This window comes from Gracilinanus agilis, chromosome 3 (genome assembly GCF_016433145.1).
Source record: "Gracilinanus agilis isolate LMUSP501 chromosome 3, AgileGrace, whole genome shotgun sequence".
Taxonomy (NCBI): domain Eukaryota; kingdom Metazoa; phylum Chordata; class Mammalia; order Didelphimorphia; family Didelphidae; genus Gracilinanus; species Gracilinanus agilis.
This window is the reverse complement of record NC_058132.1, coordinates 479,550,147-479,575,583: the sequence shown is the minus strand read 5'-3', so window position 1 is coordinate 479,575,583 and position 25,437 is coordinate 479,550,147.

Genomic DNA, 25,437 nt, shown 5'->3' with positions numbered 1-25,437 from the left:
GCTCATCCATCCGAGAGGCCAATTGTTTACTTTCAATGTAAGCATTTACACCTCAGAAATAAGCTAACTACAAATAAAGGCCTGGTTTATTGTTTTGTTTTGTTTTGTTTTTTGATTGTATAGACAAATAACTGATGGAGAAAATCTTAAATATAGAAAATTAAACTTAAAAGTATGTCCTGCATGCATTTTAAGAGCTATAGTTTTCAGATACTTAGCAGAATGTCCCTGCCTAAGGGACTAAAAAAAACCACTTATATAAAAATATAAAATATATAATAAAATTATAGATAAATCCCTTCTATATAAAAATATAGATAAACCCTGTTCCTTTTAGCCTTGGTGGATGTCCCCAGAAGAGTGCCCAGTCTTGCTGGCCAGACACATCTATAAAAGCTAAGATGCTACTATGTCCTTATTAAATATTGTTGATGTATTAAAGCTAAATAGACCTCCTTTTGTTACTGCTTTTACATCTTGTCTCCCTTTATATTTTTTCTTTTTTTACATGTAGATAAAATTTAAAAAATCATTTTCTGACATTTTGTGGCCCAGGTTTTCTCCCTCCCTTCCACCCTTTCCTCCTTTCTAGACAGCAAATAATATGAAATAGGTCCTACATGTGTTATCTTACATGTTTCCATGTCCATAATGTTGGGAAAGAAGACACAATTGCTTACACTAGACAAAAATTCATGGAGGAAATAAGGGGAAGAATAATATGCTTCCATATGCATTCAGATGGTCAGTTTCTTCTACAACCTTTTTTGTCATGAATCCCTTAGTGTCCTAGATCCTTGCACCACTGATAATAGTCACATCATTCAGAGTCGATTGTCATATTTTATTGGTGTTACTTTGTACCCTGTTCTACTGATTCTGCTCACATCCCTTTGCATCATTTTAAAAGTCATTCCAGGTTTTATGTTATCTTGTTCATCATTCCTTTTGTTAATTTTTCAACCCTACGAGCATCTCATCTCATACTAGTGCCGAGCTTACTAAAGGATCTCAGTGTTGGGCTAACTCCTAACACAGCCCCTCAAGGCTTTCACCTGTCAGGCTAGTCAGGTCTCAACCTCCTTATGTGCCTCTGCTAAGGCTTGCTCTGAGAGACCTTCTTGAAATACACACTTATTATAGCCAATTCTTTTCTCTCTATGACTGTGTTTGGTGAATCCCATGCTAGTCTCCAAACATCTCAGAAGCCAGCATTATGGTGGTTTCCTCACGTGTGGTTCCTCACTTTCTCCCTGTCATAGTGAAAGATAGGAAGGAAATATTCCAATATAAAGGGAAGCACCTTTATCAATAACTACATCTCAGTCCCAGAGCATCCCTGATACACTTTTTGAGGTTAATTAATGTTAATGTCTGTTGACTGACTCTTTAACATTTCTTCTCCCTCCCCCTTTGGATTTACAGAAATTTAAGTTTGAGGGGGGAAACCCTTTATGTTCTCTTCCATATAAATGTAAAGGATGGAGCAATGGACTTAAATTCAAGAAGCACATAGGCTTAAATTCTGTCTCTGATGCTGAGTAATATCTAGTGATGGGTAAATTAAATAACCTCTTTGAATCTTTTTCTTCTTCTATAAAATGGGGACAACAGTACCTTTCTTTCATTAGACAGGTAGGTGGTACAGAGGATAGAGCACATGACTTGGAATTAAGAAGACCTGAGTGGAAATCCTGCCTCAAATATTTCCAAGCTATATGACTTTTGGCAAATAATTTAACCTCTCTCTGCCTCAGCTTCCTCATCTATAAAATGGAGTTGAGCACCATTTTGCAAGCTTGTGGTAAGGATCCAATTTGCTTTGCAAATCTTAAAGTACTATATAAATGTTACTATTATTATTTTACTTACCTTACAGAGCTGTTGTGAGGCATAAGTAAGGTAATAATCTGTATAGTTATTTACATGTCTTACAGTACCATCTAAATATCAACTTTTAGAGTGACTATAAGTGGAACTTATCTCCTGTACACCTAGCTATCTTTCTACTCTACTGTACTAGACACAGAGTGGGGCACACAGTAGGTGCTCAATAGTTACTTGTGGACTGATTGATAAATAAACTATCAGAGAGAATAGATTTATTCAGAAGATGTGAGCTGCTAGGAATACCACCAGCTTTCAGGAAGTATTTTCCAGTATTATGGAATCTCAGAAAGTATTGCACAGTGGTTAGAAAATTGACTTTGAAATAAAAAAAGTGGAGAGGGAATAAGCATTTACCAAGTGCCTACTATGTGCCATGCCAGACACTGTGTTAAGCACTCAACAAATTTTATCTCATTTGATCCTTACAACAACCCTAAAAGGTAGGTGTTATTATGATCCCCATTTTATAGTTGAGGAAATGGAGACAAATGGACTAAGTGACTTGCCTGTGGTCACTCAGCTAGGAAGGGTCTAAAATTACATTTGAACTCAGAACTTCTTGAATTCAGGCCCAGAATTTTATTCATTTAAGCAAGACTTGGCTAGAGTCCTATCTCATGAAATATGCACTAAAATTTAAACAGAAGGCACTCTGTTTAATGCACAGGAGGGAGTTTCTTTACCTAGGAATTTCTCTTACCAATGAAATCACAGATCCAATCCATCTTCCTATATCCTATTGAACATCAGAATTGGAACAAACCTAAGGGGTCATCTGGTCTTACTTATTTGATGATAGTGAGATATCACCGGGTGGGTGGGGAGATAAGCATATAGTACTATTTGTCATATGCTTTACAAATGTCTCCTTTGTTCCTTACAACAACTTTGGGAAATAGTTACTATGATGATCTTTCTCCACTTTTTACAGTTGATGAAACTGAGTCAGAAGCCCAGGGTCACTCAGTTAAGAAGTGCCTGAGGCTGGATTTGAACTCAGGTCTTCCTGACTCCAAGGCTTGGCACTTTATCCATTGTATCAACTTAGTTTCCTCAGAGAGCAAGGAAGTTTTGACAACCCAACTGAATTTGTTATTAAGATGAAGGACAAAGACATCAAAACTATCAATAATCACATGGAAAAGTGTTCTGAATCCCTCCCAATAAGAGAAATGCAAATCAAAACAACTCTGAGGTACCACCTCACACCTAGCTGATTAGCTAAAATGACAGCAAAGGAAAGTAATAAAAGTTGGAGGGGAAGGGACAAAAGTGGGACACTAATACACTGCTGGGGGAGTTGTGAAATGGTCCAACCATTGTGCAGGGCAATTTGGAACTATGCCCAAAGGGCTATAAAAGACTGCCTGCCCTTTGATTCAGCCATATCAATGCTAGGTTTGTACCAAAGAGATAATAAGGAAAAAGACTTGTACAAAAATATTTGTAGCTGCGCTAAATCAAGTTTGGATTGGCAAAAATTTGGAAAATGAGGGGCTGCCCTTTGACTGGAGAATTACTAAACAAACTGGTATTAGCTGGTGATGGAATATTATTGTGCTGAAAGGAATAATGACCTCCAGGAATTGATGCAGAGTGAAAGGAGCTGAACCAGGAGAACATTGTACACAGAGACTAATACACTGTGGTAAAATCGAATGTAATGGACTTCTCTACTAGTAGCAATGCAATAATCCATGACAATTCAGAGGAATTTGTGAGAAAGAATGCTATCCATATCCAAAGACCTGTGGGAGGAGAAATGCAGAAGAAAAACATATAGTCAATCATGTGGTTCAATGGGGATTTGATTAGGGTTTTGATGTTAAAAGATCACTCTACTGCAAATATGAATAACATGGAAATAGGTTTTTGAATAATGATACATGTATAACCCAGGGGTTTGGAAGAACTTATATCAAACACTTATTAAAAACTATTTCAAATTGGTGTGGTTATTTGAAGTTGACACCTTACCTTAAGTAAGTCATTTTTTTTTTAGATTCTTTCTGAAACTGAAAGGACTGAACTAAAAGCTATTTAAGGCATTTTTCAGCTCTAAAATTCTCTTATCCTAGTTGCCTATGAGAATTAACATTTATGTTGCACTTAATATGTTCCAGGCACTTTGCTAAATGTTTTACAATTATTATTGTTTTTTGATCCTCACAATAAACCTGAGGTAGGTGCTATTATTATCGTTGCCATTTTTTTCTTTTAAAAAAATTTATTATTGTTACGCAAAACACACTTCCATATTGGTCATTGTTGTAAAAGCACATTGATACATAACCAAAATTCCCAAATAAAACCATAAATACATTGATGTGAAGGCCAACTTCAATAGTTCATTCTCTGGAGGTGGATAGCATTCCCCATCATAGGTCTTTCAGGATTGTCCCGGATAATTGCATTGCTGAGAGTAGCCAAGTTTTTCACAGATAATCAATATACAATATTGCTATTATTGCATACAATGTTTTCCTACTTCTGCTTATTTTGCTCTGCATCAGTTCCTGTAGATCTTTCTAGCTTTTTCTGAAATCATCTTGCTTATTATTTCTTACAGCATGATAGTATTCCACCACCAACATGTAACACAATTTCTTCATCTATTCCCCAATTGATGGACATCCCCTGTATTTTCAATTCTTTGCCACCACAAAAAGAACTGCTACAAATATTTATTGTACAAGTAAGTCCTTTCCCCTTTTTTATTGTCTCTTTGGAATACAGACCTAGTAGTGGTATTAAAGGATAAAGCAGTATGCACAGTTTTTATAGCCCTTTGGGCAAAATTCCAAATTAGCCTCCTAATTGGTGGATCAGTTCACAGCTCCACCAGCAATGCATTGGTCTCCCGATTTTGCCACATTTCCTCCAACATTTTCCACTTTCCTTTACAGCTATATTGGCCAATCCGATAGGTGTGAGGTGGTACTTCAGTGTTGTTTTAATATTATCCCTATTTTACATATGAGGAAACAGTCAAACAAGTTAAGTGACTTGATAAGGGTCACATAGACAGTAAATGTCTGAGTCTGGAATAGAACTCAGGTCTTCCTGATCCTGGATCTGCTATTTTACTTCTTCAATTCATTTTTGCCACTCAAAGTTAAGACAATTAAATCTAAGAGAAAAGAAACATATGAAGTTATAATTGTCTATACTTGCATTTTATAGAGAAAGTGCCCTATTGGGAGAGTTTGAAGGAAATAGGAAATTTCAGCTTAGAGAAGATAAGAAGTGGGAGGGATATAAAAACCAATATCAGGTCTTTGATGGATTGTCATATGGAAAAGGGATGAGACTTGTTCTGATTGGCCCCAGAAGACTACAGTGGGAGGATTGGGTGGACACTGTAGATAGGCAGATGCCCAAAGGAACTCCCTAACAGTTAAGGCTGTCCGAACTGGACTAGTCTGCCTCAGATGGTAACGATATCCTCTTCCCCCTTCCTTGGAGGTAGAGTAGACAACTTTTTGTTGGAGGTGGTCTAAAAGGGGTTCTTGGTCAGCTACAGGCTGGGCCACATGACTTTTATGATAACATTTCTGAGATTTTGGACCCTTTGAACTTTTGCTATGAACAGCTTTTCTGTGTTGACAATTCTTTGACTGAATTCCAACATATGCATATATGAGTTTTATATAATATAATCCACAAATCTCTATAAGTATATATAGCATGTATTGTATATATATACACACATATATATGTATATATACATGCATATATATGTACACACACACACACACACACACACACACACATATATATGTAAAAGCCATCCTACTCTCTTTTGATTGCTTTTCAGGAGGAACCTTTACATAGTACTGCAAAGAGGTTTTAAAAAAGCAAAGCCTGCTTATCAGAAAAGATAATCTTTACATTTATGTGGGAAACTGTGGGAGTCTTACCTTTGATCAGAGAAAGATTACAATACCATGTCAGCAGCATATTCAGGCTCAGTGCAAGTGTGTTGTACTTTTAAAAATGCTATTTCAACATATGTCACTGGTTCTGTGTTCCTACAGGCTTCGCAACAACCTGCACCCTGGTAACTACATGTTGATTGAAGCACCCTTATGAAAAAAAGATATAAATGTTTGTGGTTAAGGTGGTAGCCCTTTTGTTTTCTCTGTAATCCATCACAGGGTTTGTCAGCCCTGACAGCTCGAGTGGATTTTTTTTGAACATCTCTTTATCTGACAGCTTCATGCATCATAAAGTAGCAAATAGAATTAGATCAAAGTCTCCGAGTCACTGTAGGCTTGGTAAGGTATGCAATCCTGTTTGTATCTTTATCCAGGCTCTGACAGTTCATTTTAACTGGCAATAAGAGAGGGAGGGGGGAGGTGGTAGGGAGGGGAGTAGGAGAGAGGGGAGCTAAGTTTCTTTGCCTTTTAAGAAGGTACAGTAGTGTTCCATTTTTAAACGGATGCCACTTTTACATATTCCTTCCTTTTGACATCCCCCTGTGTCCCAACCTGTTTCCCTATTTTCAGAGACACTTAACTAGTAGTAGGTAAATTCTCAAAAAGAGAACTTTGTGAGTACATGGGGCTGTGTAGACACAGGCTTTAATAAGCCTGACTTTTGTTTAATATCAATAACCAAGATGGGAGCAAACATCCTTTAAACAATGGGATATTGTCCATCTGGTACTTGCCAGATTCTATGAATTACTGTGATGGATAACAGGTTTACCAACAGGCCGACCTTAGCTCAAGGGGCATTTCCAGTGCTCTCTTATTAAAGAAACAGAACATGAAAGAGGAGAGAGAGAGAGAGAGAGAGAGAGAGAGAGAGAGAGAGAGAGAGAGAGAGAGAAATAGGGAGGGAGAGAAAGAGAAATAGGGAGGGAGGAGGGAAGGAGCAAGAAACTCAGAGACAGAGTGAAAGGGAGAAAGGGGGAAGAAAGAAGGAGACAGAAAGAGAGAGGGAGACAGAGAGACAGAGAGACAGAGAAAGAAAGAGAGGCAGAGAGAGACAGACAGAGAGAAGAGAGGGAGGGAGAGAGAGACAGAGAGAGAGACAGAGAGAGAGACAGAGAGAAGAGAGGGAGGGAGAGAGAGAGAGAGAGAGAGAGAGAGAGAGAGAGAGAGAGAGAGAGAGAGAGAGAGAGAGTTCATTTTAAATAAACTGAGGGGAAATTATCAGAGGAGGAGTCATTTTCCCAGATCTTTTAGTAATGAGATTAAGTGGTTGTTCTGTCACTACAGAACAGTCAGGCAACACCCTCCTGGCTCACTAGATCAGTTTCAGTGAATATGATATCATTTGACACTCATGAAAATAGTTGATAAATATTTTTAGGCACAAGACATATAATAAAAATTTAATTGGTGCAAAAATCATCCAAATTAATCATTCTTCTAAAAGTTCTTCTACAACTCTTAGATATTTTATCTTCCTCTTTCTGAAGATGAGTTTGACTTCTTAGTTTAACTATTGCACTGTTCAGCAAACCATCTCTGTGAGCATTTTAGAGTTACAAATAGTTCTTATACATGCAGAGAAAATGAAGAAATTCGTGATTACATTAATGAGGGAATTCCTACTGAGGGAACATCCTCTACTAAAACAGACTAAAATCCTGCTATGACCATTATTAGTCCCAGAGAGTTGCCTGTTAATAAGTATCAGACAGGATTTGAATCTAGATTTTCTTGAATTTGAGCCTGGTGTTCTAGAATTTAGTAATAATTCTATTTTAAATATGGTTCTTTTAAAAAAGCCCTATGCTTTAAAAAAATGGGAAGTATTGGATCCAATTCAATATTAAAGAAGTTCCTGAAGATTCAGTATTCTTCAATTTGAAGAGAGGATGAAGACTGATGGAAATGCTGAGGTCAGGCAATGCAGAGGACACCCACAGAGTTTGACATTAAGAACTTGGCAACTAGAGAGGTTCAGAAATTAGGAGCAGTTGGGAAAGGGGAGTGGGTGGCTCATTTGTACAGTCTTCTTATTAAAGGTAGAAGAAGGAAGAGTTTGGATGAAGACAAGATAGAGATAGGTAATGGACTAGTGCCAAGTGAATGGAAATTTTGGGAGACGGCTTGATTTACTAGATAGAATGCTTGATTTGGACACAGGAAGATCTGAGTTCAAATCTTAATCAGATTTTTGCTGGCTGTGTAATTTTGAACAAACCATTTAACACCTCACAGCTCCAGTTATCTCATCCGTAAAATAGAATTGTGACAGGGTCCATCTATAGTTGTGAAAAATCAAATAAGATAGTATCTGTAAGAAACTTTGCCTATTTTAAGTGTTTTATTAGCTATTATTATTTCATTAAAAAGATGTTCTTTCCTAATGGTTGTCTCTCTAAAACCTAGACTATTTTTTTTGTGACAAATGTCAAAATACTTGAAGAGAAACCCCTGAGATGTGTGGAATTTCAATTTTTATTTCCAAAGACCTTCCTCAGGAAAGACTTTTTGAAGTTTTCAGAGGCCAGATCAAGAATTTATAACATTGAAAAATCTTTTCTGATCAGCTGAGATATAAATGGCCTGTTTCCATTGGGCACTAAATAAAACAAATGCATTTCCCAGAGAGGTAACAGCTTTGTATTGTCTTCTGTTAAAGGTGTATGTAAAGAATTCCATATGGGCCAGAAAAGTGCTGCAGAGATATGTCTTCAGAATAGCTTTATAAGATGATACCTTAATTTTAAAGCCTTTCCCCTCTTCAGTTGCATCCAAAATAGCCACCTTCCTGGATATTTAACAGAGAGAGACTGATAGAATTACACACACTTTCACAGACACACACATGCCCGTTTCTTTCCCACTCTATCACCAGCAAATTTTTTTTCTGAATCTCCATTAATGTTAAAATATAGCTTTCAGTAGTTTTTCATGTATTGTCTAGTTCTTTTAACTTTTATTTTGTATTTTTAAGAAAGCCACCCAGCATACAGCATTTTTTTCTATGTAGAGATTTGCCTGCATTCCTCCCTGGGCATTGAGGTGATAATACATCTCTTAATTGGGAGCTGTTTAATGCTCTCATTCCAGCTTTTTAATAGCAAAGTTACAAGTGGTCTGACTGTGAGCAAAGCCCTATTAAGAGCCCCACAGCTGTGACAATAATTCTGCTTTTTTCTTTTCTTTCTTTTGGAAGTTGTTCTTCTTCTCTATTCCTGGATGCTGAGCTCAGAAGTATTCACTCAACAGTAGGCTACTTTTTAACTTCCACTTGGCCTGAAGAGAACAGTCAAAAGTCAGTCTTGCAGATTTTTCAAAGTACACACAGACATGCACAAAAGGGGAATGCTTTTGACTGATTCATTTTTCTCTTGCACTCAAACTCCAACTCCCCCAGGGCCACCATCCAGGTGTGTAAAATGGTGAGGAGGAACACTTATACATTTGCATAGCAATTGGCAGATGATTTGCATGTGGTTGGCACCTGGAGGCTAGAAGAGCAAACTGAAGGGCAATTGTATATTGGTCCTTTGGACAGAAAGGGCTCTTACACACAGAATGGTGACCAGCTGTTTTCTATCTCCTCTGAGCTTCAAACAAAAGGAAATGGACAGAAATTGTAGTAGGAAGGATTTAGGTTAGACATGAGGCAGGATTTCCTGACAGTGTGGGTTATTATGCACTGAAATGAATGACTAGAAGAAATTGTTGAATCTGCTTCTCAGGAAGTCTTTAAAAATTAGATAGATTCTCATCTGTCTAGGACAGTTTAAGTAGCCGTGGTCCAGCCGGAAGAGGGGGAAGGATGAACTCTATTTTCCTAGGGAGGCAATTATGATGCAGCAGAAAGGATGTTGGATTTGAAGTCAGAGGATGTGGGTTCAAATACCAGATCTGTTACTTGCTACCTAGGTAATCCTGAGCAAATCATTTAAACTATCTAGGACTTGGTTTCCTCATCTGTAAAAGAAAAGAACTGGACCAGATGATCTTTAAGTTCCCTCCAGTTCTAAATCTAAAAATCCTTATCTCTTCAAAACATTAGACATTTTTTGTGTAACAAAGTATAAAGTTTATTTTTTCTTCCACTTTAAAAACATTTTGATTGTTCGCTTCATAGTTCTTCTCCCTTATCTGATGTTGGGTAAAGGACCTTGGTTGGACCTTCTTTGGGATTGATCAGAAAAAAATAACCAATGTCAAGACCTTATTACCAGATGGGTCAGACATGGATCAGGATCTGGAATGAAGCAAACATTGCATTAGGAAATACACTCAGGTACACAACAGTGGAGAATAGAACCGGGATGACAAGGAAAAGAAAAGGAATGCTAGAGGCCAGAATCAGTAGTATAAAGGAAAATAAGGCAATCCAACCACAGTTTTGAACATAATAGGACTAGAATGTTAGATCAGTAATAGGAAGGAGAGAGCCCAGGGGCTCAGGTAGAGAGGGAGGAGCCAGAGCTTAAATATTTGGATGCTTTGGAGATTTTCTTTCCTTTCTTCCAACATTGTTAAACTGTTGTGTGCCCCTCTTTCATATTTACCTGTGGTCTCCTTGAATGTGTCTAGAATTATTGGGAGTTTGGAAATTACCAAACAGTAGAAAGGTTAATGTAGGATTATTAGACCTACTGGAAATTGTGTCCAAGCCACTTATACTCATGGATCATAATTTTACTAAACGAATTTAAATAGAGACATTCTGAGCACATACTGGACCAATGATATATCTGTGATATTTTTGCCTTATCTTTACAGAACTTTTGTATCATGAGCATTACTTTTGGGTTTTTTTTTTAACCCTTGTACTTTGGTGTATTGTCTCATAGGTGGAAGATTGGTAAGGGTGGGCAATGGGGGTCAAGTGACTTGCCCAGGGTCACACAGCTGGGAAGTGGCTGAGGCCGGGTTTGAACCTAGGACCTCCTGTCTCAAGGCCTGACTCTCACTCCACTGAGCTACCCAGCTGCCCCCCATGAGCATTAGAGTTATAGGGAAATGCCAGGTGGTGGTTTTGGTTTTTAAAATCTCTAATGGAATAGCTTGAGATATGCAGAAAACAAAAGATACAATTCCTATGCCTCAGTTTCTTCATGTTAGATCAAGATGAATAGCATCTCATTCTTTATTTATTTAACTTATAGATAAGTGCCATGGCATGATAGAAAGAGCACTGAATTTGGAGTCTGATGATATGAGTTTATACACTAGCTCTGAAACTTGCTGCATGATGTGAGTTTGGGTAAATTATTTAACCTCTCTGGCCCTTAATTTCTTCAACTATAAAGTGAGGGGATCAGATTAGATCAGAGGTTCTAAATCTTTTATGTGTCATGTACTCTTTTGGCAATCTGCTGAATCCTATGGAGCCCTTCTCAGAATAATCTTTTTAAGTGCATAAAATAAAATGCATAGGAATACAAAGGAAGCCAATTAAAATCAAATAGCATTAAGGAATTTGTTAAAGTTTATTAGCTCTAGGTTAAAAAACTCTGGAGATGACCTCTAAAGCTCCTTCCAGCTCTAAATCTGTGATCTGTGCCAAATACCTGTGCTAGCTTAGCAATAAAACTATATTTCTACTAACCACAAATGGTCCATCTGTTTTCCTCCCCCAGAACCCTTGATGTGTTCATGCAACTGGCCTGAAGGTTATGACATATTTCTAATATTTAAGGTATAACCATATTGAATTTCTCATGCACTACATTAAGAAAACAGAAAGGAATCATGAGATTTCAGTTATGACTCCTTTCTATTGTTCTGTTGTATGACTTCTCGTTTTTGCCCAGAAACTGGAAGACTGAATTTAGACATCATTTAGGTAATGAGCTGTCAAGTTTTATCAATAAATATGGTTATATTATTAGAAATATGTTACATAACTTAGGCCATTTTATGGAAATTAATATATTTCTTAAAGAGACCTTAGAAGCAATCTAGTCAACCTCTCATTTTTCAGATGAGGAAACTGAGACCTTCGGTGATTAAGTGATTTGTCCAAACTCATACAGTGGCAGAGATACTAGATAATCAAATTAAGCATATTTGACTACTTGAGACCAATGTAGATCACATATGAATTAAAACAAGTTCAAGAATCAAACAAAAAAATAGAAATTTTTAAATTTGTATATTCTCCTACTGAATGCTATTTTCACCTATATTATGGGAATACTTATCAAGGAAAATGAAAGAGGCTTGGGATCTATTTTATTAAATACTTTTAATCTTAATTCCATATGTCATCTGACTTGATCTGATAAAAGAAAGCATAAGATCAGGTTTCCTAAGCTATGCATTTGAAGAGACATTGAATAAAATATAGGTAAAGCTTTTGATTGGTCACATTGATCAGACTACATTTGTGAAGTCTGTATGATGGAGAGAAAGGGTTTAGTCAGAGGAATTGGATTTGATTCTTGGCTCTGTGTATCCTTGGGAAAATTGCTTAAGCTTTCTGGACTTCGATTCCCTCATCTGTAAAATGAGTTGGAACAAAATGAAGGATTATAAATTGAAATTGGACAAGACGAAGTCTAAGGCTCATCCTAGCTCTAAATACATAGAAATGGGCCTTATCTTCATATTATCTAATTATCTTCTAATTATCTCTAACTGGTTAGCTCAATTGCTTGAAGCATAAAGGTTTAAGACCAAAGTCCTGGATTTGATACAATTAATCATCAATCTCAATCCAATGTCTCTAGACTGTGTCCCTAAAACCAAGGCAGCAGCTTGAAAACGTTAACCATTGTTCATAAAGGGATCATAATAAGCATACTATATAATTCAATGCAAATTTATCAGTCCCATGGCAGGGGGAAAACCCCTCAAGTGTATAGGGGTGATGACCATTATCTTTAACATTGAAGGACAGTATGTCAACAAGGTTTGTAAAGTACTTGGAAATAGCTTCAAATGTGAGACAAATTTAAAGGAATCTTTTGATAAATAATACAGGCTAATGATTTGACTTGCAAAAATAAATAGGCTTTTTATATCTACTAATGAATGTATGTGTATATGTGGATATCAGAGACAGTTTGAAAATTTGGTCTATGATTCATCAGTACAAAATTCTTGGTAAACCAAATATGGTAGCCCGTACCATATTTCTAGCTACCGGACAGGTTGCTGCTGGTATATCTCTTCAGCTTCAGGAGGCAGGTATTGGCTTAGGGGGTTAGGGGTAAGTTCCAAGCTATATGCAGTATGAACCAAGAACAAAACACACTGCTTCCATCTCCCGGGACTGATGCCTGATGTAGAGGGGATTTTATATATGCATATGTTGCTAGGTGGCTTGCCTGGCTTAGAGTTAGAAAGACTCATTTTATGAGCTTAAAATTGGGTTTCAGAAATTACTCGGAGTCAGACATAACTGAAAACAAGTAAACAACAATAAACATACATACATTCATTCATATTTAATGGGTTTTATGAACCCTAAAACATCATTTCAGAGATAATTTTTAATTTTTATTATTGTTATTTATCAGGTTCTCATATTTTTCCATTGTCACTATCCTACTATTATTCTTATATATTATTGTTGTTTTCCTCACCAGGCATATGTTTAAAATCTTTTTGCCATGATGAAAAGTCCTTATATTCTACTGGCATAGCCTTTGAGAACCCGAGTTGACCTCTATGCCATGAGGAGGTCCCAGGGTAGGACTAGAGCAGTATATCAATGGTCTCTGTTCATCATTACTATTGTGCCATTTAAATTTTTTTATTATTATTATTATTTAAAATCCTTGCCTTTGTTGTTCATTGGTTTCAGTTGTGTCTGGCTCTTTGGGACTCTATTTTGGGTTTTCTTGGCAAAGATACTATGTGGTTTGTTATTTCCTTCTCCAGCTCATTTTATAAATGAGGAACCAAGGCAGAGTTAAGGAACTTGTCCATGGTCACACAGCTAGTAAGCTAGTAAGGAATAGATTCAGTATCAAGTGATAGTGTTAGTGGAACCAGTTGTAAGTCATCAGAGCCAATATATACAGGTACCACTGGAGGACAAAACTCCAGGCCTTCCTTTTTCCATTTCTTCATCATTTTTTCTTTCTGGGTTAATTTATTATTGTCCATCACTAAAACATGGATAATATTGCATTACCCTCCTGAAAGCAAAACCCACATATTCTCTTAAGACCATTTTTAGTTTCATGATCCATGAATTATAATAACTAAATTCTCTTTCTTTCTCTTGTCCCTACTTTGGATGGTTGTTATTCAGTTGTTTTAATTATGTCTGAATCTTCATAACACCTTTTGGTGTTTTCTTGGTAAAGATACTGAAGTGATTTTGCCATTTCCTTCTGTAGCTCATTTTAAAGATGAGGAAACTAAGGCAAAAAGGGTTAAGTGACATGCCTATGGTTACACAGCTAGTATCTGATATTGGATTTGGACTCAGGTCTTCCTGAGTTCCAATCTAATGCTCTATCTATGAATGACCTGGCTGACTGTCTACTTTGAATACAGAGTGCTATTTTCATGTACCAGAAGTTGGCAGTGAACTTGGATGGGATTATAGTTATAGGGACAATTACGTTAATAACATATTCAGCATCTACTTCTCAGAATGCTAGCAGCATTCTAGCAGCAGAAAAATGACCTTCATATCATGCACCTTTCTATGTATTTTATACAAAAGGAGAGGTGGCTAGGTGGTGAAATTAAAAGAAAGTTGAAACTAGAATAAGGAAGACCTGAGTTCAAATCCAGACCAAGAAATGTACTAGCTATGTGACTTTGGGCAAGACACTGAACCACTGTATGCCTCTATTTGTTCAACCATAAAAAATGAAATCTTAATGGCACTTATTTCCTAGAGTTATTGTAAGGACCAAATTAGATAATGTTTTCAAGTGCTTTGATCAGTGATGGGCAACCTTTTGAGCTTGGTGTGTCAAAATTCACTAAAAAACCAAGCATAATTAAGTGGTGTGTCACTTGAAGAAAAAAACCACAATTTCATGATATATTTGTAGTTTAAATAACAAAATGTATAATTATAATATATAACTGTATTTAATAAACCAAAAACTAATTATTTAACTTACCTGCTTAGTGACTTCTTTGTTCATCTGTCAGCCGGTTTCTTTTGTTGGTCTTGATATTATTTAACTTATGTGGGGTGCTGTGAACTAAGATAAGTGACGGGGAGGGGGAATTCTTTAACTAAGCTGCCTATTAATGACTTTTTTTTATTGCTGAATTACATTGGCTAATGAAAATTCATTTAGCCACTAAATCTTTAGCTGAAGGTTGGGATTTTGTACCCTTCAAAGCCCAAGCAAGTGCTACTAACTTCATCTGTCAATCTGTTGCTTTTGTTGGTTTTGATGTTATTTAACACTGAGAAAAAGGTCTCACAAAAGTATGTAGAGGGAAAAATTGTGAGTAAATCCATCGCTATATTTTTCAGCAAATGTTTCGTCCTCGGCATGCGGCCCCATACTTTTTTGTATGCTGCTGCATGTCATAAAAAATGGCCACGTGTGTCAGTGCTGACAAGCGTCATAGGTTCACCATCAGGGGCTTAGATAATACCAGGGGCATAGAAGGCATTTAATAAATGTTTATTCCCTTCCTTTCCTAGAGTTCCTGAAGTGACATATCCAATAACCAGTGGTATATTATTTAACCATCAAATTATTCTATTTTCCTTTCTAGATTTTATCTTTTGGTCTCTCTATTTTCCACCTATCTTTCTCAGATATGGCAAATGGTATAATTACTGGATTTGGAGTCAGAAGGAATAGCCACTTATTAACTTGTGTAACTTTCAACAAATTACTTCTCAGAATTTGTAAAATTGTGATATTAATACTATACTGCCTATTACATAGAGTTCATGTGAGGACCAAATGAAATAACACATATAAAGTTTAGAAATATAAACTAATTATTCTTATACCACCATCTTTCTATTTCAGTGACTATCATTTCTATATGAGAGACATTATTAATACCTCAATGTTTCATGAAATGCTAAGTATTCTAGAATATGAATTAATAGATGTTATCCTTACTTTTTGAGGCAAAAAACAAAATTCAAATGGAGAAGAAAAAATGCGTATAATTTTGGGATTTATTTCAGTGGAACTTTGTTTAAGGGTGGATGCTGAAGCATTGGAAGAGATGTTTCTAGAATAAAACTTTTTTTCTGTTTGAAAATTAAAGAGGGTTTTAGGGAAAGGTATTAGTTTTTATCAGGATGTTCTTTTTGCATTCTGAGTGTGACTTTAATAGAAATCATCCTTTCTATAGAGTTGAGAATATTTGAGGGCTCAACAAATGACTTTGTGCCCAAAAATGATGTGGGAAAGGCTGATTGGATCTTGCCCAAAGAATTGATTGACAGCTCAGATTGATTACATTCCAAGGGAATAGACTTAATTATAAGAAAATATATTAATAGTGTGGCTATAGATCAAGAAGTAAGCAAGCAAGGAAGGCTAGGTAGGTAAAGTAAGCAAAGGTAAAGGTAAATAATTCTTTCCCATCTATATTTCTGTAGTCTATAAACTAATGAAAATGAGGGACAAGTATCTTTCCTATTTTATTTAGCATTTGAATTTCTACACTGTGGGTATTGTTTTTTGTCTTTTGCTTTTGCAAGTGGATAGGGTTGGGGAGGTTTTCATCATCTCTTTATACCATACTCTTTATATACTAGTTATGCAATCCTATTTCCAAGACCAACCTGAGAAGAAATTGTGAGAGGCCCAATTTGATTTCAACATCCTTCTTGTGCCTCTTTCACCCTTGAGCTTATTTCCATCCTCATGGTCCCTTTATATTTTGGTAGTCAATGGCCGTCCTGGACACTAAGGCACCCCAATCCTGGTGCTCCACTGAGATAGATCCTTCTGGAGGAAATGTCCTAAATTCTGCAGTTACCAGCCTTTTCCCTTTTGAATTTTGCTTGTTTCATTATCAGGTTGGAGAGACATATGGGATGTTCATGGAAAACTAGTACCTCTGGAGAGACCTTTTCAGGGCTGCTCATCCAATTTTGGTGTCACTCAACTCTCCCCTGTAGCCCCAAGAAGCTGTAATATGTACAGCAGTCACACTGGATAAAATGTCTTGGCAGGTGGGCTAAATGAAGCTGAGGGTAACCCACTGATGAGGTAGGGGAATGTCTACCTTAAGCATATGAAGACTTCTTCTGGTCTAATGGGTGTATGAGAAAAATGTATTCCAATGGCCATGAAGATGGCTAAAGCAAAAGCTCTAGAATGCCTAGAACTTGGTTAGACATTGAAGACACCAAGGTCTGCATCCCAGGCCAACCCCCTTCATCCTGATTTTTGTCTTGCCACTGGACTTTGACAATTCTGGATGAGAGTGTGAGGCTGATGACTTTGTGCAACCCTGCCTTACTCTAATCTAATTCACAAGAATTTAAAAAATCACCCAGTGATGTCATTGGTCTTCTTTGAAATAAGAAAGGATGTAGTAAATGAAATTATACTAAAACAAACCAAATGATTGCTAACAATTATTTGGTTAACTCTTCTGCTTAGGTGACTTAACTTCTTTACTTCTAATGTAACTTCTATAACATAGTTGTATTTTAACAGAAGACTTCTATTATACAATGGAACAAAATGGTTTAAGTCCTCAGTGGTAAAAATCCAAGTGTTAATGCAAGTCTTTAAGAATATTTTTTTGTTGGAGGAAGAAGCAAGAAGATGTTTTCCTAGCCTCTCTGATATTAATACATATCAGCTATCTAGAGCCAGAAAGGGCCCCAGAAGCTATCTTATCCAAAGTCCTCATTTTACAGATAAAGAAACTGAGGCTCAGACTGAGAATTTGAATCCACAGACTGACTCCAGAACCAACAATCAAATTTTCATTGTCCCACTTCCTTCTAATTTCATGTACCATAATCTCCTCCTCTTCCTTTTAGAATTGTCATTCAAATGACAAAAGCTTTGGCTATGAGATTGCTTTTAGAAAAGGTCAAAATACCCAAATGCCTTCCAAAGTTTTGTCTAATTAATGCTGGTACATCTGATGGCAGGAAGCATATGAATCATTGGTTAGTTTTAGTAAATTTTTTTTAGTCACCATCAGTACAAACAAGCTCTGTTTATTGCATTCCCATAAGGCAACTGGCACCATCCTGAATATCAGTTGGGCTAATGTTTCAAAAGTCATAATTTAGGAACAGAGTTGTGAGTGACTTTAGAGATGATCTAGTCTAACCTCATACCTAATGCAGGCCCCAACTAATTTCTATGAGTTAACTACCTTGCCCATGTTAAATTGAAATACTACATAAATTTGCAGATCATCCCATTTTGCCAAGGACAAATAAAATTGAAGTAAATGTCTCCCAAAGCTACAGACTCTGGAAAGCCATTCTGATAATGACAAAATACAGGGCTACAGGGCTATGTGTACTGAGATGTTAACTCAGCTAGGTTTTGGCCTGGTTTTATTATCATTTTTTGCAAGGTTCTTTGAAGAGACCGTAAACAGCATGTTAATGGCATTCCCAGATGACAGGAGATTGTACAGTGTAGCTAACACCAGCAAGGGCTGCCTGATCAAACTAAAGAGTTTCAAGAAGTTGGAAATATTGTCTGAAAAGATCATACTATGAGCCAATTTGGGGAAAAGGCTAATATACCTGTAAAGCTAATCCAAATCCCAGTGTATGGCCGGCCAGGGACAATTTAGAAAGCAGCTCCACTAAAGGAGACTCAGGGTGAAAGGAGGCAGGGAAGGAGACACGGGATTCGTGGGAGCCTTTCAATCAGTAGACCATTGCTCTTTGGGAATCCATTGAACAAGGAACCATGTGGCAAAACACAGAGGTGACAGCCACATGACTCAGGAGAGACCGCACCTGCACGCTGTTTTCTGTTTGAGGTTCTTTAGGTCCCGTAAGGTGTTGACTAATTGGATGGACTTCAGAGAAGAACAACAAAAATCATTAAGGAGATAGAGGGATTGACTTATGAGGAAAGATGAAAGGAGTCTAATATGCATAGCTTGGCTAAGTGACTACTAGGGGGATCCTGTTAGCAGTCTATAAATACTTGAAAGGCATAAAGACCAAGGGGAGCAAAGAATTATTTAGCATAGCATAAGGGATTATAATTAGGAGTACTGGGATAAAATGAAGAAAGAGAAAATTTGGGACTGAATATTAGGAAAATTTGCCTGACAGAGTGAGCTAGTAGATTATGGAAACACATCTCAGGAGAAATGTTTGAAATTCCATCATTTGAAAGTTGACAAGATGAAATATGGTATTATCTGTTGTAAAGAGAAATTCTTTCAGGACTCGTGTTTGGTTTTAAAAAATTTCTAGTGTTCTCTGGTTTTAGAAAAATTTCTAGTGACTGAAACCACATAAATTCCTGCCAAGTTGTCTGATAACTCTTTTTGCTGCCACATAATCCATGATAGAATGAATGCAGCAATGTATAAATAGATAGCTATATTAATTAGGCATTTTGTTTTCTGTTCCATGTTATGCAACAGGAAAGACAATTGTAATTGTAGACTAACAAACCAGGATATAGGAATGAATCCCATATTTTATGATTCTTAAATAGTCTCTATTCTCCTATCTATCTATTCTTATAGGAAAATAGAAAAAACAAAGTTTTGTTCTTTTAAGCAGTTTAAAACCATTTTTTTCCAAAACTGTGGGTTTCTAAAATAGCAACTAAGTCACTCTGGGCAAAAGTATTCATCTACATTATGGTAGAGAAAACCAGCTTGTAACAATATCATTTGGGAATGAATAGAAAAATAGATATTTTAACAGTGTCCAAGGTTAAATTGTTGCAGAGGTCAATAGGACACTGATGGTGTCACATGAAGTAATCTACACTTTTTGCATTTTTCCTGAGGGAGTGGAGAGAAAAATCCATCTCAAAAAATGCAACCTAGAGACTCACGAACATGTTAATTTCCTGGGCTGTTTTAAGGAGACCACTTCAATCTAATTCTGTCTCCAGTACTGTAAAGAAAGTATTTTCTAGTGAGAGACTGTCTTCTTTCCTACTTAGATCCTTAGGAATCAATTATTTTTCTTATTTTTTGTAATTTTGTTTAAGTTTAATTAGATTAGCATTTATGATCAGTATCATATCTAGATTAGTGCTAAAAGGAATCTCCAAGACCAAAACCTTTCATATAACAAAGACCCAGGTAAGTTTCATCATCATCACCATCTTTATATGAATTTTTTAGATTTAGTTAGTAGGTTTGTCTTAAGGAAGGTTCATTTCTCCAACTTTCTCTAGGATAACATCTATGGTCCTCACATTGGTGTCTGCTTGGTTATAATGACTATCATTCTTTGATGTATTGTTGTCTTCAATATTTCAAGTATCTGTAATATAATAATAATCTGGTGTGTGTACACTTTCTACTGACATGGATTACAACCCAGGTCCCCCCCCCCCCCCAGTAACTTAGTTGATTGTCTTTAATAATTGCTGTGACTAAAAAAGTAAGTCCTCTTTGGTATGAACTCTCTCCAGATTTACCTTGAATATCAGGCATGCCACATCCATAACCAAAGGGTGGCAGAGTCCATGAAGATCTTATGCTCTGTTTGTCATAGGTTTCAAGGGTTTAGAATCAACTCCATGTCATTAAGAAATATCGACATACTTTTAGACAATAAGTGTGTTGATTTTTCTTTCTTGACCATATAATTTTTTTTTTACAAGGGAGAATTTCACTTTAAGGGAGAGAAATATATGCATAGTAGTAATGGAGAACACTAGTAAATAAGAAAGTAAAGAAGCAAGGCAAACCTACCTTAATCAAAGTTAACATCTACTAATGATAATATATCCATCTACTGTGTAATATTTTGTATCCCACATATGTGTGGGACTGGGACTTGGCAGAGAATGGGATGGAATGATTGATTAGAGTGAAAAGAGACATTGGAGACAGGCTCCTCCAACTCTATTATCAATATCAGGAATTTTTTCCCTTTTAAATTTATTTATTTACTTGTTTATCATACTCAAATACCCAGGTAACTCCCTGCTTCTTTCCTTCCCCTGTCCTCATTAAAAAAGATATAATTTGACCAAAAATAAAGTGTATATAAAAATTGTGTCTAACTTCTACTTATCAGTTCTTTTTCTGGAGGTGAGCACCTCAAATAATGTTTCTGTTGCTGTACGTAATGTTCCCTTGGTGTTGTTTGTTTCATTCTTCATAATTTCATATAGATCTTTCCATGATTTTCCAAAATTAATCTGTTTGTTATTTCTTATGGTGCAGTAGTATTACATTGCAATCACATGCCACAACTCATTTAGTCATTCTCTAATTGCTAGATATCCCTTTCATTTCAAGATCTCTGCCTACACAGAGAGCTGCTAAAATATTTTCAAACATACAGTTTCTTTTCCTTTGTCATCTTGATTGATCATGTTAGGAAATAAGCCTAATCTTAGTATTTCTGGGCCAAAACATATATTTAGTTTTATAGTTCTATGTGTATAATTCTAAATTACTTTCCAAAATGTGTGGATAAGCTCAAAGTTCCACTAACAATGTATAAGTATTCCTATTTTTCCACATCTCATCAACATTTATCATTTTTGTCTTTTTATTATTTTAGCCAATCTGAGAGATGTGAGCTGATATCTCAGAGTTGTTTTAATTTGAATTTCTCTAGTCAATAATGACTTGTAGCATTTTTCTTAGAGTTATATATAGCTTTCATTTCTTGATCCAAAAACTGTTTGTTCATATCTTTTGACCATTTATCAGTTGGGAAATAGTTCATATTCTTATATATTTGCCAGTATCAGGAAATTGTGGTCTAAAGAATGAATGTTACATAAAAGGTGAAATAAGGAGTAAGTGAAATATCATTTGAATCTAGTTTCTCTGACTCCAAATATGCAGAAAAATTAGTGTGAATCTTCCACCAATTTTTTAGCAGATCAGTTCTTCAGTTCTCCCTCATAAAAAGGCATATCAATATTTTCTGATCTCTTCTTCTCTCAGAGAAGTGATATCAAAATAAATCAACCCCCAGGACAGAGTGATATGCCTCCTTGAAAGAAAAAAGGGATTTCATATAGAAGGTGATAAATATATATGTGTGTATGTGTATATGCATCTATCTGTACATGTATCTATGCATCTATCTATCTATCTATCTATCTATCTATCTATCTATCTATCTATCTATCTATCTATCTATCTATCTATCTATCTATCTATCTATCCCTTATATCGTCATTGCTCTGGCTAAATTCAAGGTAGAAAAGGTATCATCCCTAAAGATAAACTGCTTTGGCTGAGGTTCAAACCCAGAAATTCTGTACCTGATGGTTTTTTTATAAATCAGTGACTTAATTTTGTGTCTTGCCCCAGTTTCTACAGATTTTTAGGATGGCAGTGTTACATCAGCTTGCCAACCAACTTGGTGAAGTTATCACCACATTATATTTAGTTCTTGAGTCATATCTAAACAACATCAAACACCCAGATAAAAACTGAGAATTGCAGTCAATCATCCAGATAATTTTACTTACCTGATGCCTAATATTTGGATATCCAAGAAGCTTCAGAGACAGCGTGACACAGAGGAGCACAGAAGGCTGGCCCTCGAGTCACAAAGATGGAGGTGGTAGAGATGCCTCTGGCATATTCTGCCTGTGTGATAGACAAGTTGCAGATGGACTGCTGCTCTGCATTGATGGAGGGGAGTTTCTGTGGTCCAGTTTCCCTATACCAATGAAGTTGCAGATCTTGATTCCCCCCAAAATAAATAAATAGAAAACAATAAAATGTAAAGCTGTCTTTTAATGATGCCTGGTGATAGGTAGGCATAGTCTCAATGCGATTCTTACTTCATATCACCTTTATCTTTACGAATGGACATGATCATATTTCAGTCTTCTTAATGACCTGGGAAATCTATTCTGCTCACCAAATTCAGCTTATTAGTGAGTAAGGGGGAGAAAAACAAAACCAGAGACTAAGTTAGAGCATAAGAGCCCACTGCATTGACTCATTTTTTTCCAACGTTGCAGTTCAATTCTAATTATTTACATTTCATTAGGCATTTTCCCAAGAAATTAAGGTTTTTTGTAACATGAAACCAAGCTTTGGTAATCCGTTATTATAAATCTTTCTTGAGGATAAGGGTGAGGTAGCTAGAGGGATTTTCAGGGAGTATTATTGGGATTGCAGTCTAGTAAAATGAAGCCGTGGAAGGGTCTACTGTACAAAGCAACTCCATAATTATAACTATATTTTTTAATTATAACTCATGAATTTTGGAGTTAGCGAGGAGGGTGTAGCCAAAAGGTCACCTCTAACGTAGACTCTGCAGTAGGTTTCTATGTTGCTTCCCTTAAATTTATCTCCTGGTAAATGGAAACTAAACGAATTCTGTAAAACTAATACACTTGGTGCCAAGAAAATGAACAGGAGCCTCACAGGGCGCTGAAGAGTGACACTAATTATGCCCGTGATTTGTGGCATCCTCTCCCAATAAAAGTATTGGAGGTGAAAAGTGTTTTAAACACACACGCACACACACAAAATCACAACCTCCCATAATTCTAAATGGCAAATAGAAAAGAATGGAGCACTTCCACAAATATGTCCAAACCTTTTTCGTATCCATGCATCCTGGGTGGTGAACCCAGCCCCCAGCTCCGGCCCCAGTCGTCCTTGTGTCTGAGTCTTGGGAACCAACCGGAAGGGTTGGGCTGCCTGCGTATGCAAAGCCTTTTTCGGTATGTTTTGCCAACCAGGCTTGTGGAGTGCTTGTCTTGCTTTTTTACCTCCATGCTGCTTTTCTGGAGTTCCTGGGTGGACCGCTAGAACATTCTCTCTCTCTCTCTCTTTTTTTAGCGGCAGCAAATAGTTTCCAACCAAAGTCCTTTGGGGTCAGTCAGACATTATACATCCAGCTCCCACTCGTCAGGACCACATTTTGGGGGTGATTTCCAATGGGCCTGGTGAAGAAATAGGATGATTCTTTTATGATTATCTATGCAATTCATAGGGGAAAAAGCATTTCTATGTAATTTAACGAATTGGGAAATGTTGGATTGGTGGGAGGAGAGGAGGAGGAGCCAGAGTATATGCCAAAAGTAGAGGCTGAACTGCCTATAAAGGGATGTTTTTAGGTTGTTTTTTTTTTTTTAAACCGTTGGCTTGGATTAACAAGTAGAGGGCTACAGTACAAACACAAATCAAGATGTTAGCACCAACAAATCCAAGTCGGCCTTTCTCCCTGGTTTTTTAACATTAAAGATTGGAATAAGGAAAATAGGAAGGTGTGAGATGGTAGACCCCAGGAAAATTTTATAAACCAGAAATCCCAAACAAAAATGAGGTCATAAATAATATGTAGGCATATGCTTTATTTGGAATTTCCCAAATGAATGTACACTTAGAGAGGTTGGCCTTACATAATGCTCAAGAGCTCAAAAACTCACAGTCCCTTACTGGTAAATATAGTAATTGAAGATACAAAGTGACTAAGTGATAATTAAAATCATAATACAGGCATGATAGGAGAAACACTGCTGAACTAAAAATGGCAATATTCCCGTCTTAAACACCACTTTCCCCAGTAGCTCATCTGAAGTGTGAATACTGAAAATCATTTTCAATTTAGCACTTGTTCATGAGACAAACAGGACATTTATCTGAGTATAACTGTCCAAGTTTCATGATATTATGAAATCTTCTCATCATAGAAAAAAAAAGGTTAGTTTTTTTTAAAGTAAAGAGCAAGAGAAAATTAGGAAGGTGGAAAAGAAAGATGTTTGTGAACTTCTTTCAAATACTTAGAAATGAGGATTAGTACAAGTTTTGTCTGGTCATTATTTTGCCCAACTAGTTTTAGCAGATAAAATTAGTAAGAATTTCTAAACTGTAATTGTTCCTGACACGGGCAATAATAATAGTAATTATTACTATAATGACAGTTAAGATTTCTAAAAGTATTTCTTTTGCACAACAATCTTATAATGGGGCTCTTGTCTGTATTATTTAGCCCATTTTGAAGATTAGGAAATTTAGGCTTAAAAGGATAAAGTCACTTATCCAAGGACACATAGCTAGTGAGAGACTATAAGATTTGAACTTCAGTCTCCTGACTCCAAGTCCAGTAATTTTTCAAAAACACTGTATGTACCATGAGTGATGGTAACTCATTCAGACCAGTAAGTTCTCTTTTCCTGCCTTAACCTATTTTGTTGGTTCAGTTGTCATATACCTTTGAGATATGGAATACTACAGTCTGTGAAGAATTAAAAATAAATACCACAAAGAAGGCACTGTCCATGAAGGCTATGATATGTAACCAATGCACAACTTTAAAGAATAACAAGAGAGATGGATTACAAAAGGGAACTGTATGATAGGGAGAGAAGGATAGGAAATGAGGGTAGGGAAAGGGTCTGTGATCTCATTAATTTGAAAGTTCTCTCCAATGATGCAGACCACAAGCTGGCCATTTCTGTTCATACCTGGGTGAGTCATCCAAGTCTGATTTGCCACAGGGATTCTACCCAAGGTGCTGAAGACTATATTTCTATCATATATATATATATAT